At 39.7% G+C, this 14,475-nt stretch overlaps 1 pseudogene; it reads left to right on the top strand.

Moving 5' to 3' along the window:
• The first annotated feature begins 1,276 nt into the window (after positions 1-1,276).
• Positions 1,277-2,137, top strand: LOC116909316 (annotated as a pseudogene).
• The last annotated feature ends 12,338 nt before the right edge of the window (positions 2,138-14,475 follow it).

Here is a 14,475-nt window from a genome sequence, read left to right as displayed (position 1 = left end):
TAACATGACCACTACATAAACCACACGGTCTACAGGTTTCTTTGGCCATGTAATATTTAATTGGAACAAGTGACATCATCCGAATGAAGCCTCTAGTACAGAAAAGCTCGTTCTTTTTGATCATTTCTGTTTCAATAATTCGGGATACCTTAAAATAATATTTTAAAAGCATAATATAACATATTTGAAACTGTTTGCGTCTGGTGGGATATTCTTCACATTGTCAAAATATTAACTATCACTACGGCAAGATGTAAATATGATCAAAATGCGTATATTAAATTCTTGAAGAACTAATAAAGTATTTTATTAAAACAAATTAAATAAGTAACACTGTGGCTAAATCTATTGTAATATCTATTGACAATAATGACTTGGGGAAACTCTTCAGGAACGTCGAGCAGATGAGGACTATCTGCACATCGGATCTACCACTGCCCCTTCACAACAGGGACCTAACATCTAGTGGGGTTGTTTTTTTTAGGAGCTTCCACATTTCTTTGAGAAGAAAGGATGCACATAGAAGCCAGCATGTAGGTAGGTCTAGAATAAATGCTTCATGCACACATGGATCATGCTATGCTCTGAGAGGGCAATTGGAACCACTGCACAGTCAAATCCACTTCTGCTTGGTGTGTGGAGTTAGGGTCCTTCTCTTTTGTAAGCTTCAGTTTGTCTATCTTTGACAATCACTTTGTATAGTGCTTGTTTAATCATAGTTTAATTGATGCCCCCTACCTGCCCTTGGAAGCCCTCTATGTTGAAACCTATATTGGCCTTTGTCAACATCAACGTACCACATGACAGGCAGATGAATATACAGACAGACTAAATGAAGTTTATAAGAAATAAATTTTTTTCTTGAGGTTTATATTTTACCATTGAATGTATTAGATATTCCAAACGTCTACTAGTGGATTAAGAACAGCGCAGTGCTGAGACACTGATATTCTTGTCATGATCAACCCCTGTGCAACCTGTTGGTGGAGCTTTTGAATGTGAATTTGAAGTAGCAAAAGAATAAAGGAGCTAAGTTTCTAAGGGAAGCTTGATGGTGTTGCAATGAGTAGCATTTGACAGAGAGAACTTAGCAGTGGGAGTTAAGTAGGCTTGTCAAATCCTAAATTCTGTGCAAGGAGATTGAATTTATCCAGCATGTAGCTGAGTAGCACTAAGGGAGGAGGGATACATAGCAAGGATTAAAAGTATTAATTAGGGGGAATTCATGTGGAGGTCAGAGTGGGAACAGGTGTGAGTGGAAGCAATAGAAGGAATCATGGCTGCCAAAGCGTTTGAGTCAGTCAGAAAGTTCAGCCTGGCATTAGCAGTTGCAGGGGGCGTGGTGAACTCTGCTTTACATAACGTGGATGCTGGACACAGAGCTGTCGTCTTTGACCGATTCCGTGGCGTACAGGACATTGTGGTGGGGGAGGGGGCTCACTTTCTCATCCCTTGGGTACAGAAGCCAATCATCTTTGACTTCCGCTCTCAACCACGGAATGTGTGGGTCATCACTGGTAGCAAAGACTTGCAGAATGTCAACATCACACTATGCATCCTCTTCCTGCCGGTGGCCAGCCAGCTTCCTCAGATCTACACCAGCATTGGTGAGGACTATGATGAGCGGGTGCTGTCGTCTATCACCACAGAGATCCTCAAGTCGGTGGTGGCTCGATTCGCGATCCTGGAGGATTGATTACCCAGCGAGAACTGGTCTCCAGGCAGGTGAGCGATGACCTCACAGAGAGAGCAGCAACATCTGGGCTCGTCCTGGATGACGAGTCCCTGACACATCTGACCTTCGGGAAGGAGTTCACAGAGGCGGTGGAAGCCCAACAGGTGACTCAGCAGGAAGCAGAGAGAGCCAGTTTTGTAGTGGAAAAGGCTGAGCAGTAGAAGGCAGCAGCCATCATCTCTGCTGAGGGGGACTCCAAGGCAGCTAGCTGAGCTGATCACCAACTCGCTGGCCACCTCCGGTGATGGCCCGATCAAGCTGCGGAAGCTGGAAGCTGCTGACAGCATTGCTTACCAGCTCTCCTGCTCTCGTAACATCACCTACCTGCCAGCAGGGCACTCTGTGCTCCTTCAGCTCCCCCAGAGAGACCAAGCAGGCCTCAGCCTCCATCACTCTGAATGACACCTTCTGACCCACCCCAGGAATCACTGTGAAATTTAATGATTGGCTTAACGTGAAGGAAATAAAAGTAAAATCACTTCAGATCTCTCTAAAAAAAGTATTAATTAAAAATTAACAGTGACATCAGAAACAGAATCATGAGCTGTGATGTGCTTACATGAAGAGGTCACAACTGTTTACTATTAAATACTTTAAAAGTACCAACATTTGCTAATGCTTATTATTTTAAAAAATTATCTTATATTTATATAATTATTTTTACCAAGGACTCAGTTACATATGCCTAACCCCGCACAAAGCAGATCTCCAGGGAGTTTGAGTCTAGTGTCTGAAGGCTTATATGTTAACTCCTATCATGTTTTTTATTTATTTTAATTGCAATAAAGATATTTGAGGACACTTTCACAGAGTTAATGACCATATATTAATGACCAACATAGACATAGTTGCTCAAAAGTAACAGCTGTGTCCAGAGAAACTTTTCGCTTTATAAAAAGTTCATAGTTTATGTTCTTCTGGACATAATCTTTTTACAGTTAGGGTCGTGGTTATGTCTCTTGAGCCCAAGAGGGTTTAAAAATGGACTTAGGAAATGCAAAACTGCTTCATTTCAGATCGTGGCCATATGTCATCTGTTCCATGCTGAGTGCGCGCATAAAACACCTCATTTTTGTATATGTCCTCAGGGAATGCCAGTCTACCACATACAAATAGGAGGGAGAGAGATTGGTTTCGGGAAGTGATAATAGATGCTGGAGGTTGGTGGTAACTGTGAGGAAGCAGAGATAGAGGATACTCTCCACAAACATTTTTCAATATTTACTTCTTAAAGGGCAGAGCCAAAATAACTCTTGAGAGAAACTCCTATTAGGCTCATGAGGACTTTTCTGGTGCTCTTTATGAATATACATGTACCTAAATATTGAGATAGTTCATCTTTCTAAACCCACAGCAAGGTAAAAGCAGCCTATGTCATGTCACCAAGGAAATAGCAGGAATGCTTAGATATTTTTATGGAAATTAATTAGACATTTTATCATTTGATGCTTTGAACTGTGAAGTGTATTAGGCATTTTTCTTTTTTTCTGTATTTTTTCTTTTACTGGATATTTTTTTTATTTACATTTCAAATGTTATTTCCTTTCCCGGTTTCACAGAGATAAGTCCCCTATACCATCCCCCACCCCTTCTTCTATAAGGGTGTTCCCCTCCTCACCCTCCCCCTTCCTTCCCACCCCCGACATTTCCCTACTCTGGGGGCTCCAGCCTTTGCAGGACCAAGGGCTTCTCCTCCCATTGATATCCAACAAGGCCATCCTCTGCTACGTATGCAACTGGAGCCATGGGTCAGTCCATGCATAGACTTTGGGCAATGGTTTAGCCCCTAGAAGCTCTGGTTGGTTGGCATTGTTGTTCTTATGGGGTTGCAAGCCCCTTCAGCTCTCTCAATCCTTTCTCTAATTCCTCCAACAAGGATCCTGTTCTCAGTTCAATGGTTTGCTGCTAGCATTTGCCTCTGTATTTGACCTGCTTTGGTTGTGATTCTCAAGATACTGCTCTATGGGGTTCCTGTCAGCATGAACTTCTTAGCTTCATCAATCTTATCTAGTTTTGGTGGCTGTATTATATGGGCTGTATACCCATGTTGGGCAGACTCTAATAGCCATTCCTTCAGTCTTTGCTCCAAACTTTGCCTCCATATCCCCTCTTGTGAATATTTTTGTTCTGCCTTTTAAGAAAGAATGAAACATCCACACTTTGTATTGTATCTTGGGTAATTTGAGCTTTGGGGCTAATATCCACTTATCAGTGAGTGTATATCCTGTGGGTTTTTGTTTTGTTTTGTTTTGTTTTTTTGTTTTTTTGTGATTAGGTTACCTCACTCAGGATCATATTTTCTAGTTCAATACATTTGCCTATAACTTTCATGAATTCATTGTTTCTGATAGCTAAGTAGTACTCCACTGTGTAGCTGTACCACATTTTCTGTATCCATTCTTCTAGCGAAGGGCATCTGGGTTCTTTCCAGCTTCTGGCTATTATAAATAAGGCTGCTATGAACATAGTGGAACATGTATCTTTGTTATATGTTGGAGCACCTTTTGGGTGTATGCCCAGGAGAGGTATAGCCGGGTCCTCAGGTAGTACAATGTCCCAGTTTTCTCAGGAACCACCAGACGGATATCCAGAGTAGTTGTATCAGTTTGCAATCACACCAATAATGATGGAGTTTTCCTCTTTCTTCACATATTTGCCAGCATCTGTTGTCACCTGAGTTTTTTATCTTAACCATTCTGACTGGACTGGGTTGTTTTGATTTGCATTTTTCTGATGACTAAGGATGTTGAGCATTTCTTTAGGTACTTCTCAGCTGTTTGATATTCCTCAGCTAAGAATTCTTTGTTTAGCTTGTACCCCATTTAAATGGGGTTATTTGGCTATCTGGAGTCTAACTTCTTGTGTTCTTTGTATATTTTGGATGTTAACCCTCTATCAGATGTAAGATTGGTAAAAAAAAATTTCCCAATCTGTTGGTTGCCATTTTGTCCTAATGACAGTGTCCTCTGCCTTATAGAAGCTTTGCAGTTTTATGAGGTCCCATTTGTCGATTCTTGATCTTAGAGCATAAGCCATTGGTGTTTTGTTCAGGAAATTTTTTCCAGTTCTCATGTGTTCCAGATGCTTCCCTAGTTTTTCTTCTATTAGTTTGAGTGTATCTGGTTTGATGTGGAGGTCCTTGATTCACTTGGACTTAAGCTTTGTACAGGGTCATAAGCATGGATCGATCTCCATTCTTCTACATGCTGACCTCCAGTTGAACCAGCACCATTTGCTGAAAATGCTATCTTTTTTTCCATTGGATGGTTTTGGCTCCTTTGTCAAAATTCAAGTGACCATAGGTGTGTGGGTTCATTTCTGGGTCTTCAGTTCTATTTCACTGATCTCTCTGCCTGTCTCTGTACCAATACCATGCAGTTTTTTTTAATCACTATTGCTCTTTAATACTTCTTGAGTTCAGGGATGGTGATTCCCCCAGAACTCCTTTTATTGTTGAGGAAAGTTCTCAGTATCATATTGGTTTTTTGTTATTCCAAATGAATTTGCAAATTGCTCTTTCTAATTTTATGAAGAATTGGGCTGGAATTTTGATGGGAATTGCATTTTGAATCTGTAGATTGCTTTCGACACATGGCCATTTTTACTTTATTAATCCTGCTGATCCATGAGCATGGGAGGTCTTTTCATCTTCTGAGATCTACTTAAATTTCTTTCTTCAGAGACTTGAAGTTCTTGTCATACAGATCTTTCACTTGCTTGGTTAGAGTCACACCAAGGTATTTTATGTTATTTGGGACTATTTTGAAGGGTGTCATTTCCCTAATTTCTTTCTCAGTCTGTTTATCTTTTGAGTAGAGGAAGGGTATTTATTTGTTTGAGTTAATTTTATACCCAGCCACTTTGCTAAAGTTGTTTATCAGGCTTAGTAGTTCTTCAGTGGAACTTTTGGGATCACTAAAGTATACTATCATATCATCTGCAAATAGTGATATTTTGACTTCCTTCTTTCCAATTCATATCACTTTGACCTCCTTTTGTTGTCTGGTTGTTCTGGCTAGGACTTCAAGAACTATATTGAATAAGTCGAGAGAGAGTGGGCAGCTTTTTCTAGTCCCTGATTTTAGTGTGATTGCTTCAAGTTTCTCTCCATTAAGTTTAATGTTAGTGACTGGTTTGCTGTATATGGCTTTTATCATGTTTAGGTATGGGCCTTGAATTCCTGATCTTTCCAGAACTTTTAACATGAAGGGGTCTTGAATTTTGTCAAATGATTTCTCAGCATCTAATGAAATGATCATGTGTTTTTTTGAGCTTGTTTATAATTACATTGATGGATTTCTGTTTATTAAGCCATCCCTGCATCCCCGCCATGAAGACAACTTGATCATGATGGATGATCGTTTTGATATGTTTTTGGATTTGGATTGCAAGAATTTTACTGAGTATTTTTGTGTCGATATTCATAAGGGAAATTGGTCTGATGTTCTCTTTCTTTGTTCAGTCTTTGTGTGGTTTAGGTATAAGCATAATTGTGGCTTCATAGCAGGAATTGGGTAGTGCTCCATCTGTTTCTGTTTTGTGGAATAGTTTGGACAGCATTGTTATGAGGTCTGAGAGAATTCTGCACTAAACCCATCTGGTCCTGGGCTCTTTTTGGTTGGGAGACTTTTAATAACTGTCTCAATTTCTTTAGGAGTTATGGGGTTGTTTAGATGGTCTAACTGATCTTGATTTAACTTTAGTACCTGGTATTTGTCTAGAAAATTGTCCATTTCCTCCAGATTTTCCAGTTTTGTTGAACAGAGTCTTTTGTAGTAGGATCTGATGATTTTTTTTTAATTTTCTGAGATTCTGCTGTTATGTCTCTCCCTTTATTTCTGATTTTGTTAATTTGGATACTGTCTCTATGCCCTCTGGTTAGTCTGGCTAAGGGTTTATCTATCCTGTTCATTTTCTCAAAAAACTAGCTCCTGGTTTTATTGATTCTTTATATAGTCCTTTTCGTTTCTACTTGGTTGAGTTCAGCTGTGGGTTTGATTATTTCCTGCCTTCTACTCCTCTTGGACATATTTGCTTCTTTTTGTTCTAGAGTTTGTAGGAGTGCTATCAAGCTGTTGATGTATGCTCTCTCCTCTTTCATTTTGCAGGCACTCAGAGCTATGAATTTTTCTCTTAGCATTGCTTTCACTGTGTCCCATAAGTTGAGTATGTTGTGCCTTCATTTTCATTAATTCTAAAAAGTCTTTAATTTCTTTATTTCTTCCCTAACCAAGTTATCATTGAGTAAAACATTGTTCAACTTCCATGTATATGTGGGCTTTCTGTCATTTTTTTTTGTTGTTATTGAAAGTTAGCCTTAGTTCGTGGTGATCTGGTAGGATGCATGGGATTATTTTAATCTTCTTGTATCTGTTGAGGCCTGTTTTGTGACTGACTATATGGTCAATTTTGGAGAAGGTACCATGAGGTAATGAGAAGAAGGTATATTCTTTTGTTTTAAGATGATATGTTCTATAAATATTTGTTAAGTCCATTTGGTTCATAACTTCTGTCAGTTTCCCTATGTCTCTGTTTAATTTCTGTTTCCACGATCTGTCCATTGATGAGAGTGGGGTGTTGAAATCTACTATTAATGTGTGGGGTGCAATGTGTGCTTTGAGTTTTAGTCAGGTTTCTTTCATGAATGTAGGTGTCCTTGCCTTTGGAGCTTGGATATTTAGAATTGAGAGTTCACCTTGGTGGATTTTTCCTTTGTTGAATATGAAGTGTCTTTCCTTATTTTTTTGATAACTTTTGGTTGAAAGTCGATTTTATTCAATATGAGAATGGCTACTCAACTTGTTTGCTTGGACCATTTACTTAGAAAGTTGTTTTCAAGCCTTTTACTTTGAGGCAGTGTCTGTCTTTGTCTCTAAGTGTATTTCCTGTATGAAGCAAAATGCTGCGTCCTCTTTACATATCCAGTCTGTTAGTCTATGTCTTTTCACTGGGGAATTGAGTCCATTGATGTCAGGAGATATTAAGGAATAGTCATTATTGTTTCCTGTTACTTTTGTTGTTAGAGATGGAATTATGTTTGTGTCTGTCTCTTTTTGTTTCGTTGCAAGGAGATTACTTTCTTGCTTTTTCTAGGGTGTAGTTTCCCTCCTTATGTTGGAGTTTTCCATCTATTACCCTTTGTAGTGCTGGATTTTAGAAAGATATTGTGTAAATTTGGTTTGTCATGGAATATCTTGGTTTATCCCTCTATGGTAATGGCAAGTTTTGCTGGATATAGTGGCCTGGGCTGGCATTTGTGTTCTCTTATTGTCTGTATGACATTTGCCCAGGATCTTCTGGCTTTCATAGTCTCTGGTGAGAAGTCTGGTGTAATTCTTATAGGTCTGCCTTTATATGTCACTTGACCTTTTTCCCTTACTGCTTTTAATATTCTTTCTTTGTTTTGTGTATTTGGTGTTTTGACTATTATGTGATGGGAGGAATTTCTTTTCTGGTTCAATCTGTGTGTTTATATGGGTTTCTTTTGTATTTATGGGCATCTCTTTCTTTAGGTTAGGGAAGTTTTCTTCTATTATTGTGGAAGATATTTACTGACCCTTTCAGTTGGGAGTCTTCACTCTCTTCTATACATATTATCCTTGATCTTTTCATTGTGCCCTGGGTTTCCTGGATGTTTTGGGCTAGGAGCTTTTTGTGTTTACATTATCTTTGATGGTTGTGTCAATGTTTTCGATGGTATCTTCTGCCCCTGAGATTCTCCCTTCTATCTCTTATATTCTGTTGGTTATACTTGCATCTATGACTCCTGATTTCTTTCTTAGGTTCTCTATCTCCAGGGTTGTTCTCCCTTTGTACTTTTTATTGTTTCTATTTCCATTTTTAAATCCTGGATGGTTTTTTGTCAATTCCTTCACCTTTTTTTTTTTTCCTGTAATTCTTTAAAGGATATTTTGCATTTCCTCTTCAAAGGCTTCTACATGTTTACCTTTGTGGTCCTGTATTTTGTAAGGAAGTTATTTTTGTCCTTCTTAAAGTCCTCTATTGTTATAAAATGTGATTTTAAATCCAAATCTTGCTTTTCTGGTGTGTTTGGATATCCAGTATTTACTTTGGTAGGAGAACTGGGCACTGATGATGCCCAGTAGTCTTGGTTTCTGTTGCTTAGTTTCCTGTGCTTGCCTCTTGCCATCAGGTTGTTTGTGGTATTAACTCGTCTTGCTGTCTCTGACAGTGGCTTGATGCTTCTGTAGGCCTATGTGTCAGACTCCTATAGACCTGCTTTCTTTCAGCTGGATTTGGGAACAGAGAGCTGCTCCTGGGTGCATGTGACCTGAAGCCTCCAGGCGGGTCGCTTGCCACAGGAGAGTTGATCTTACCTCTGCTCTCAGGTGTGTAGGTGCTCCTGGCGACTGACTTTCAGTTCTTGGTGAAAGCAGAAACCGTAAGGTCCTGACTGTGACTGCTCCTAGGTCCCCGTGACCAGAGGGCACAGATGCAGTGGATGATTTCCCTTTGGGTCAGGAATATGGGTAGAAAGTAGTTGTTTCCTCTGCATTCTCAGGATTGTCCTCACTTCTAAGGTTCCCCCACGGAATTTGGGTGCAGCGAGCTGTAGGACTGATTCAGGTCAGTTCCGGGCGCAGGCAGAGACCAGAAGGTTCCTGTGGCTGACTGCTCCTATATTCTTGTATCAAGAGGCACTATGCAGTTTCCTATTGGGCCAGGAATGTGAGGAGAAGTGGGCAGAAGTGGTGGTCTCCCCTGAGGTCTCAGGATTGTCTGCATTTCTGGGAGTTCAGCTCTCTCCCCCATGGGATTTGGGTACAGGGAACTGTGGAATCTCTTCAGTTCAGTTCCAACGTATTTCATTAAAACAAACAAAAAAAAGTTCCATAAAACAACATGATACAAATGTAGTAAATATAATTTCCAGTTTGATTAATATGAATTTTGCTTTGAGACGGGGAGGCAAGTTATTTTTTATCTATTTTAAGGGCCTCCCTCAGGGAAGCAAGATCTTCAGAGCCAGGAGACTGAGGATTCCTGGAAAGCATGCTTCTGCATGACAGGAGGTGATATTCTGGCATAAGCGTTAAATCTCATCTACAGATTGTGGTATGTGAATTAAAAGCCTCAAAGATGGTGACGTGCCAGTGAGTGTCAACTGTAGCTCTACAAAGGGATTAGCAGCAAAGTGGAGAGAAATCATACCCTGTGCCATTTTTACTTCAGAGGGATGCTAAGTACTCAGGTTGTCCAGGGAAGGGAGTGTGGCTTTAGAACCAGTCTTAGTCTTGCAAAACATTCGCAGTGCTGGCATTTTCATTATGAGAGAAGAGAGTAACAGGGGAGTATATTAGTTATGTTTATACTGTATGATAAGACATGTCAATTTACAGAAAAAAATGTATTTGTGCTTAGCGTTCTAATGGAATAGATGGTGGCCTGAAGGTAGCAGGGGGCAGGCCATGGGAGCAGCAGTTGAGAGCTCACATCTCTAATGACTGCACTGGTCAATTTCATCATCTTCATTGGGTTAGGGAACACTCATACAGGACACTTCCAGGAGTATCTGTGTGGTAATGTCTAAAGGGGATTGACTGTGGATGAACTAATATCTACCTTGAATATTCATTGCACCATAGTCTGGGGTATAGTGCAAAGTCAACAGACATGGCGATTCTCCTTTTCTCTGCATCTGGCTTTGCTCATTGCTTGACTTACTTTACAAACTCTCCATGTTCTTGGCCTCTCTGTTCTCATTATTGAGGTTTTTTTTTTCCTTTGTCCTCAAAGTTTCCACAGCCTTCTTGACCGCTGCCTGCAGATATCCCAACCCTGTTACACACCATTTGATCTCCTAGGCTGTATCTGAAATTCGAGTAGGATTCTTCATTTACTCATCTATTGTATTCTATGTGATTTTCAAATCAGTATCATGTAGATAAGGCATTAAATTTGCCAATGGTTTTGGTAGTTAATTCCTTTGTACCTTTGACTAAAGCGATCTCTTGAATGGCTCAATTCAAAGAAACCCTTTACAGGATTCCCCAGTAATTTTACTTTCTCAGGAGAAAGTCTTTTAAATATACTTGATATCAGCCTTGTTATTTGATGGGATCTGGCCAATGTTTCAGATGCCTTCAAGGTATGTTTCTGTTGTCCCAATGCAGATAATGTGGCTTTTTGGAAATGATTCTAATCTGTTCATAATTTGCAATATTTAGATGTATTGTTTTTTGACCATTCTAAAAGTATTTTGAATTTTTCCACTTTCCTTTTTGATTGTAGTTCTCATTATAAATCTGATTAAATGCAGTTGTCAACACACAAGCTGCACCCTGAATACTGGGTTACTTTCAATCAAATGGTTTGTCACCTTTAAACTTACAGCTTGAAAGGAAAAAAAATGTGGGGATTGAGGAACTTGAGGAACCATGAGAAAGTCCCAGACCAGGAATGCAACAGGCTCCCAGAACCCAATAGAAATGACAGTAGCCAAAATACCCAACAGCAGGAAGCTAGAACCTGAACAAACCACATCGAGTAGATAGACATGGCCCTCAGTAGAGGTATGGGAACACCCACCCACCTATCTAAGAATTTTAACCCAGAATTGTCCCTGTCTAAATGAAATGCAGGGACAAAAATGGAGCAGAGGCTGAAGGAAAGGCCATCCAGAGACTGCCCCACCATGCAACCCATTCCATTTATAGACACTAAACCCCTATACTCTTGCTGATGCCAAGATGTTTGTGCAGACAGAACCTGGCATGGCTGTCTTCTGAGAGGCTCTGCTAGCCCCTGACAGATGCAGATATGTACAGACAACCATTGGATTGAGCCCAGGAACCCCAATGAAAGAGTTAGGAGAAAGGCTGAAGGAGCTGAAGGGGATTGCAACCACATAGGAAGAAAAACAGTATCAATAAACCGGACCCCTCAGATCTCTCAGTGACTAACCCACCAACAAAAGAGTATATATGGGTTGGTCCATAGCTCCTGATGCATAACTGGCTGAGGACTGCCTCATCTGGCATCAGTGAGAGGGGAGGAGCTTGATCTTGTGGAGGCTTGGTTTCCCAGAGAAGGGAGATGCTAGAGGGGTGACGCAGGAGTGAGTGAGTGAATGAGTGAGTGAGTGAGTGAGTGAGTGAGTGAGTTGGGGAATATCCTCTTAGAGGCAAAAGGGAAGGTTACGGGGTGGGGGTTTCATGGAGGGGAGACTGGGAAAGGGGGTAACACTTGAGATGTAAGCAAATAAAATGATTAATAAATAATTCCCCTCCCCCAAAAAGAGGACAAAAAGTGAACAAGTCCTTTGGCAAAATCTAAAATCTGTCGCTAAATAGGATAGCAACAAGGAAGGATAGAGAGAGAGAGAGAGAGAGAGAGAGAGAGAGAGAGAGAGAGAGAGAGAGAGAGAGAGTTTGAATTTATTTTGCTTTTTGTTTCTTTGACCACAGGTATTAACAAACTGCAACCAATGCCCTGGGTGACCAACAACTACCAACCCTGTTTCCTGGGACCCTAGCATTTATATAACTTCTGAAAAGTTCCCAGAATTCCAAATATTAGACAACTGCAGAACCTGTCTGCAGCCTGCAAAACTACGTCTCTGCTAGAGCATGAGGCAGATCATAGCTACCTGCTGTGAAGCAAACCATATCCCCAGACCTGGGATTAAATCAAAACCATATTCTTAAAATATTTTGTGTTTTTTAATAAAAACCAAAATGCCAGAATTCTCATTACACTCTGCTGTCTGTACTCTGAGCTATAACCAGGATCATTCATTATGTTGAACTTTCAACATTCTGGGTATTTTGAGACATCTTCAAATTCTTCTACGTTTATTTATTCTACAAAGAGGTTCCAAAGACTTAGGAGATACAAGAAGGAACAACTAAGGTTCACACGTGTTTTTAGAGGTATCTGGCCATCATAGAAGGGATAGAACAGAAGATAATTTACAATCTTACAGCTAGGAAGCTGAGAAGGAAACTACGTTGGCACTAACATGCCTTTTCCTCTTCCCCCATTATTTCCATTCCGATTTCCAGCTTATAGAAACATGTAGCCTACCCTCGGATTCCTCCACCCTTAGATGATCCTAACTGGAAACACCTTCACTGTCACAGTCGAGGATGTGATTAATTTTAGGCACTCAACTCCAACCAAGTAGACAAGAAGAATTAGCCACCACAATCATGGCAGATCTTTTGAGGAAAGTTAACGTTTGGTTCCTATAGCATATTATATTAGTACATTTTTCAATACTGAGGGATGAACTAATGACATGACAGTAATTCATTTTCTCTGTCTCATTAACAATGCACAAGATGAGTAGTTTTGCAACAGCTTTCCCAGAGTTAGAACATCCCAGTGGTGCGACTGTCTCTGAGTAAATTTTGTTTCTATAAGTAATTGCTCACCATCTTCTGAGAATAATCACAACTAAACTCACTGGTTCTCCAGTTGGACTGTAATTTCTGAAGACATGAAGATATTTTAGCAGTCTATGCAAGAGAATTGTCAAATGCTTTCGTGGATCTTCACATGATGCAGATGCAGCTGAGAAGTACTGTTACTTATCTTACCGATGAGAGCTGTGTCTTCTCTCTTGGTGTCTTATACTACCAGGAACCTGTCAGTAGAGGTGCATTCAATTATGATACTAAGTACTTTCAGATGGTTCCCTAAGAGATAATTAAAGCAGTAATAAACATCAGAACATTTACTTTAATGAGGGTAGAGCCTGTATGAAGGCACTGAGCATAAATTGTGTTCGGTGAAAGATATAAGATATCAAGACTTTGTCTTCATTTACTTTGTATTTTCACTAAATCTGGAATCAGCATTTATTAAGTATATATACATGTATATGTATACATCATTTATAGGCCATATAATATATAATATTACATATATTTAGGTAATAGCAAGGTAAGTATAATATCAGTAATATGATTTTACATGTGTATGTATAAATGTATGTATGTGTGTGTATACATGTGTGTGTAGAATAGCAATTTTAAACAAATTCAACTCTGTAGATATATTTTTATAGCCTCTCCCCCATTTTAATATTTTTAGTGTGTATTTAAAGAATATGCCATGATTATGGAATGCATAGATAGAACAAACTGATCTCTGAAGTTAAGCAAATTTATATATCCATCATTTCATAGTTTTTATTGCTGCATCTTAAGTCTAATACCAGGGTCACTTGTTCTCAACACCCCATGCAGCAATGAATTTCTTCATTCACCACCAATCTCTGGAAAGGGATGTTTCTCCTATTAAGACTGAGAATATTGTACATCTATGAGTTCAAACACACATTCAGAAGAAAGCTTGTATTCAGGAACAACAATATTCAATCTGCCCCCTGCTCACCCTCAATATACCAGGTTATAGATTGGGCATGCATTCCTTCCTGTGGAGCAGGTTTCAAATCCATAATATTAATGACACTATTACACAAGTGAGCATAATGCTTGACGGGTTAATCTGTGGATTCTAGAATTCATAGCTAGGCAAGATTGCTGATGCTTTTTTTCTCCCACTCCTCCCCTTAGCCTGAATAACAGAGAAAATTCTGGGACTGTGAAAGGTAGCCCACAGACAGGAGGCTTTGATTGTGGATCTACTTTGATTTTTATGCTTTATGTACCCGAGGTGAGCAGTGTCTTCAGCCGTATGGTCTTATCATCTAGTTCTGGTGGGTGACTGATGATTTGAATAAAAATGGCTCCCATAGACTCATAGGGAGCATT

This window comes from Rattus rattus, chromosome 9 (genome assembly GCF_011064425.1).
Source record: "Rattus rattus isolate New Zealand chromosome 9, Rrattus_CSIRO_v1, whole genome shotgun sequence".
Classification (NCBI taxonomy): domain Eukaryota; kingdom Metazoa; phylum Chordata; class Mammalia; order Rodentia; family Muridae; genus Rattus; species Rattus rattus.
Note: the sequence above shows the minus strand (reverse complement) of the source record. Positions and strands in the feature narration are given on the sequence as shown.